This window comes from Diceros bicornis, chromosome 14 (genome assembly GCF_020826845.1).
Source record: "Diceros bicornis minor isolate mBicDic1 chromosome 14, mDicBic1.mat.cur, whole genome shotgun sequence".
Classification (NCBI taxonomy): domain Eukaryota; kingdom Metazoa; phylum Chordata; class Mammalia; order Perissodactyla; family Rhinocerotidae; genus Diceros; species Diceros bicornis.
In genome coordinates, this window is record NC_080753.1 from 36,526,249 (window position 1) to 36,532,369 (window position 6,121).

A 6,121-nucleotide genomic window follows, 5' to 3' on the forward strand; every position below is an offset into this window, starting at 1 on the left:
CTATATTATCTTCTTTAGAAAAGACATACCTAGGCTTATGGGTTCTCTTTTCCAACCAAGTATAAATCTAAATTAAACTCTGCTTTATAAATCATTGAGTTCAGATCAGAGCTATCACTAGGATTACTAGAGCTATGGGCAGAGACAGGCGGCAGGCTGCAGAGACAATAGAAACCCAACGGGAATTTAATCTAAAGATGAGAAACTATCAGATCCTTCCTTTCTGTAACTCCAGAATCTGGTCTTTAAAAAAAGATGGGGAAAGATGGAAAGAATATTCCAGAAAACAACTCTAGAAGTAGGGGAAGAGCTGGATAAGTCCAAAAATTCATCTCTCGATACCATAGAGTCTCCTGTGTGTAGGGACCACCTGGGCGTTCTGGGGTCAATGACAGCCAAAATGACTCCTGCTGCTGTCAGAGACTGGGGACACCCAGATAACAATGAGACCAGAACTTGTACACAAAAACAAGAACACGCCTAATCCTCCACAGAAACAAAGAAAAACATAAACACTCAAAAGGGGGGCTGAGGGCCGGACTCAGGCCTGAGCCTAGGCTGACCGGGCCACATGAAGTCCTCACTGCCTGTGGTCCTAGAGACATGACAAGGCCCGTGTGATGTGCAAGTCCCTGTGATCACAGGTCCTGGCTTGACAAGATTCTTCTACTGAAGGGACAAGGACAAAGGAGCAGAGAGATGATCCAGCTGAGGAGTGACCATGTTAAAGCCCACGATGCAATGAGCACTCAGTGGGCACAGGTCCCGTGCATGCTCTGCTCCTCACAGCCTTCTCCTGTCCCCACCTGCAACAGACTCACACAAACGCACACATTCTGGAAGATTCTCTGTGCTTCCATTTATTTCCTGTGTCAAACTTTAGGAATGTTCTCCTTTGTTAACCCATCAACCTTACAAGACAGGAATTAGAAAAAAATTCATATCCAGATTCTTATTTTCAATAAGGAAGTAAGAAGTTGCTCAATGCAATGCTCAGTGCAACATGAAGTTAAGACAGGGATGGAGACTACACAGTCCCACCTCTGCTGGAACCAGAAAGTTGATCAGGGAAGAGAACAAGGTCAGTGTGCAGAGGGGGTGGTTGTGCGGAGGGGGTAGGCCAGTCTTCCCACTTCCTCACATTATGCTAATAGGAACGCAGACACATTCAGATGCCAGCTGCAGAAAAAGAAGTCAGGGAATCTTGAAGTCACAAGCGGGGGTGTGAACAAATCTTGCATCCCTCAGTCCCCCACAAGGCGGCTGTCTCACACTGTGAAAGAAAATAATCATGAACAGATTCAGGTCAGTCACATAAGTGTTGACATTCTCAACAGCCCACCGCATGCTCACTAAGTCCCACTCAAAGAATTCTCATAACCCATGCATGTCCTGTCTCCCTAACAGCTCTCCCACTTCAGGCCCTACAGGGTCTCACCTTTAGGATCCGTGAGAGACACATCAGAGCCCTGGGCACTGTCACTGCCTGGGGTAGAACAAAACAGGATGTGGTTAGAGCCCATAGGAGATGAGACTAATTGAGGAACTACGGGGTGGGTGAGCTTCCCCTGTGGGCTCCCATCTACACTATCCCAAGGGTCTCAGGGATAAACCCCTGACTCAAACCTTACCTGCAGCCTGAGCGTAGCTCCCTCTTTTTTCACTTGTGGGAAGAAAACAGGGAGAGGCCTGGGTCATGAGATCCCAAAGTAACCTCCTAGTCCTGAACCACAGGGAAGTTTCCAGAACCATGACTGAAGAGTCAGAAAAGGATCGGGAAATGTGAAGAAAAGAGACGTGTGGGGACTGGACCAACGGCCCTGCTGGAGCTCTGTCTTCAGCAGGGACCTTTCTCTGTGACCTTCAACTGCTGGAAATCAGGTCCCAGCAACAGAATTATCAAGGTGAAAAAATATTTTGTTTTCACAAATGCTTTACAAAAGACTGTTAGCAATCAGCTCCAGAGTGGCAAACACATGTGTGTGGATGATACTTCCCATTAACGAGGCAGGGAAAACTTCTACCTGGGGCTTGAAACTCCTCAGTGAGACAAGAAAACTCATATCCCCCCATTCCCCACCCTACCTGAGTGCTTTTTCCTACATATCACAGCTCCAGCCACCACAGCTCCAAGGAGAACCAGGCCAATAACGAAGCCCATGATGGGGATGGTGGGCTGAGGAGGCAGATCTGTGAAGGGAAAGGAAGGTGAGGGGCTCTGACTTCAGGCTTGAGTCCTGACCTTGCTGAAGGTCTTAGAAGGGCTTCTGCTTTCCCTCAGCAGAGGGCCTCCCCATACCCCTCTTACCCCATCTCAGGGTAAGGCCCTCAGGCAGCCCCTCATGCTGGACATGGCATGTGTATCTCTGTTCCTCTCCAGAAGGCACCACCACAGCCGCCCACTTCTGGAAGGTCCCGTCCCCCGCAGGCCTGGTCTCCACAAGCTTTGTGTCCTGGGTCAGCTCCTGCCCACGACGCTGCCAGGTCAGGGTGATCTCTGCAGGGTAGAAGCCCAGGGCCCAGCACCTCAGGGTAACCTCACTGCCAGAGTTGGGGTGGTGGGTCACATGTCCTTTTGGGGGTTCTGAGGAGGAAGAATCAGAAAATTCACACTTTGGTTACCTCCATGGGCCACGAAAGCAGCACTCACGTGAGGATCTTGAGAATGGACAGGACAGTTGGTTTAGCAGGAGGAAGCACAAAACCAAGACACCAGCTTGGACTTTGGGATCTGGGATAACCTCCTATTCCTTGGAAAGTTCTAGAATCAGGGTGAGACCCGAGGATAGGAGGCTCCAGGTCTCTAAAGAGGAGAACACAGACTTCTGGTCCTGATGTGGGCGGAGGGTGAATGACTCAGAAAAGTTGGAGTCGGACCTGCAAAGATGTTCTTGGGTTGAGAACAAGGCCTTGAGAGAGCAAGTCATGGTTCAGAAGATGGCTGCCAGGGTCAAAAGGAAGCAGTGATGAGTGACTTCACGGATGGTCTCCCCTTCTATTCCTGAAGAAACTGGATTCCTTAACTGTCCTTTAGAGAAGGGCGGGTCCTCTGGGCGAGTCATTAGTACAGAATATGAAAACCTGGGTGGAATCCTTCCTCTCCTGAGGGGCGGTATTCTGACACTGAACCCATTTTCCTCCACTCTCTGTGGGATGCTAGCACCAGCCCCGGTGAGATCGGGAGGCCCCGCGGCCCCTCGTACCTGCGCGCTGCAGCGTCTCCTTCCCGTTCTCCAGGTATCTGCGGAGCCACTCCACGCACTCGCCCTCCAGGTAGTTCCTCTTGCGCTCCGCCTCACCGGCCGCCTCCCACTTGCGCCGGGTGATCTGAGCCGCCGCGTCCGCCGCGGTCCAGGAGCGCAGGTCCTCGTTCAGGGCGAGGTAATCGGCGCCGTCGTAGGCGGAGTCACTGCACCCGCGGAGGAGGCGCCCGTCCGGCCCCACGTCGCAGCCAGACATCCACTGGAAGGTGTGAGAGTCTGACCCCGCCCCGACCACCCTGCAGTGATTAAACCTAAACTGAAAATGAAATCGGGTAAAAGTCCCCGCCGGCTCTTCCCTGGTCGGGGGTCCGGGCGGGTCCCGCAGCCTCGGGGTGAATCTCGGACCCGGAGACTCACGGAGACCCCGGCCCGTCCGTGGGGGTGGGGGTCGTGACCTGGACCCGGGCCCGCGTCGCTCACCGGCCTCGCTCTGGTTGTAGTAGCCGCGCAGGGTGTTCAGGTCCACTCGGAAATTCTGTGCGCAGCCCTTGACCCTCCGCGTCTCTTCTTCCCAATACTCCGGCCCCTCCTGCTCCACCCACGGCGCCCGCGGCTCCGCCCTCGGACTCGCGGCGTCGCTGTCGAACCGCACGAACTGCGTGTCGTCCACGTAGCCGACGACGATGAAGCGGGGCTCCCCGCGGCCGGGCCGGGACACGGCGGTGCCGAAATACCTCAGGGAGTGGGAGCCTGGGGGCGGGGAGGGGCTGAGACCCGGCCCCACCCTCCTCCCGGCGCGGGTCCCGGGTCCGAGGTTGATCGGGTAGGGGGCGAGGGGGTCTGTGACGGAAAATGGGGGCCGAGGCGGAGAAGGTTGGGGACTTGGGAGGTCAGGACGGAGGGGGGCCAAGGGTGGAGTAGGGGGTCTGGGCAGCTGTCGGCGGACACGCGCCTTCCGCGGGGGTCCTGCGCCCCCCCCCCCGCTCCGCCCCCGCAGAGGCCGTTTTCTCCCAACCCCGCACTCACCCGCCCAGGTCTCGGTCAGGACCAGGGCCCCCGAGAGGAGCAGGAGGGACGTTCGGTGCGCCATGACCCGGCTTCTCTGGGTCTGGGGAGAATGTGAGTTGGGCTGGTCGGTGAGGACTTTATAACCAGGAACCGCGAAGACGCTGACTGGCTTCTCTAGAAACCGGACACGCAAATTGGAATGAGAACTGGGGCCGCGTCATAAGTCTCCAGATAGGAGGACCCCTGAACACAGGTTCTAAGAGGAAAGAGGTGAAACTCTGGGATATGGTGACTCCCCAACACTGACCTTCCCCGCCCCAGACACCGCCCTTGGGTTGAGACCCTGAGAGCCATGTCCGGGGACCTGAGACTTCGCCCTGACCCCTCTCCTCCTGCACCCAGAGCTCTTTGTCACACTGTCTCCCTGAGTCCTGGCCCAGGAGCTGTTGGAGTCAGCGATTCTCGAGCATTTTGGTTTCAGGGTATCTATCTAGTCTTACAAATTAGTGAGGACCCCAAGGATAATTTTGTTTATGTTGGTTATATCTATCAATGTTTACTGTACTATGAATAAAAGTTTTTAACTATTTTTGTTAATTTATTTAGAATAACATTCATAATCCGTTGCAAGTTAACAGAAATAGTTTTTTTGTGTGTGAAAAATGACTGTTTCCCAAAATAAATGAGGTAGTGAGAAGAGTGGATCTTTTTACATTTTACATTTCTGCAAGTCTCTGTTTTGTCTGTCTCATTAGAATACCACTGGGTTTTCATATTTGCTCTGCATTTAATCTGTTATTTTGGCTCAAGTATATGAAAAAAAATACAGTCTCACAGAAATGTGGGAGTAGTATATTTTTAATAACCTTTTCAGGTAATTGTGAATATTCAACTTTGATAGTAAAATAAAAATGCACAAGTGATAGTTTCTCAAGTGTTTTTTGCGAAGTGGAACCTGAAACAATATCATTGAATATTTCCTATTCTGTTACATTAAAATCCACAGAACTATTTTGCATATTGAATGGCTCTTGTACTAATGTATGGTTTTTTAAAGTAATGCATTGTTTCACTAAGTCATACAGATTTTCCCATGTTGATGTATTTTACTACAAATTATCAAAATATCACCTTTGTTAATGTTACTACAGACCCCAACAGGAAAGTTTGTCAGTACTGGGAAGCTGTCAGGCCTACCTGGTGGGACACAAGTTTTCCAAAATTCTGGTTTTCTCTTGAGAGCTTCCAATTTATCAAGGCAATAAGTACTGTCAGTTGTTACCTGTCAGTTGATTGTCTTGAAGGAAGACGCTCACATTCATTTTGAGAAAGTGTGTGCCAATTAACCAAGTCTAAATAATCAGAGTGTTGTCATTGATTCTTTGAGGTAAAAATGGTATTCCATAAAAAAGAGCCTACCTCAGCTCACACAAATTATTTTCATTGGGACATAGTACTTGGGAATGTAGCAGAAGGGCTTTATGAGTACTTCCAATGTCACCATGTAAGATATTTTTAAAATATGGATTTAGGGATAACGATTTCATAAAGACAATTTGTAATGCTTCAACCAGGAGTGTTTTTTTTTTTTTTTTTTTGTGAGGACGATCAGCCCTGAGCTAACATGCATGCCAATCCTCCTCTTTTTGCTGAGGAAGACCGACCCTGAGCTAACATCTATTGTCAATCCTCCTCCTTTTTTTTTTCCCCATTTTTCTCCGCAAAGCCCCAGTAGATAGTTGTATGTCATAGTTGCACATCCTTTTAGTTGCTGTATGTGGGATACGGCCTCAGCGTGGCCGGACAAGCGGTGAGTTGGTGCATGCCTGGGATCAGAATCCATGCCGCCAGTATCGGAGCGCGCGCACTTAACCGCTAAGCCACGGGGCCGGCCCCTCAACCAGGATGTT

The 6,121-nt window shown here is 50.8% G+C and overlaps 1 pseudogene; it reads right to left on the reverse strand.

Annotated features, from left to right (window-relative positions):
• Positions 1-834: 834 nt before the first annotated feature.
• LOC131413930 (HLA class I histocompatibility antigen, alpha chain G-like) lies at positions 835-4,432 on the reverse strand (annotated as a pseudogene).
• Between the last annotated feature and the right edge of the window lie 1,689 nt (positions 4,433-6,121).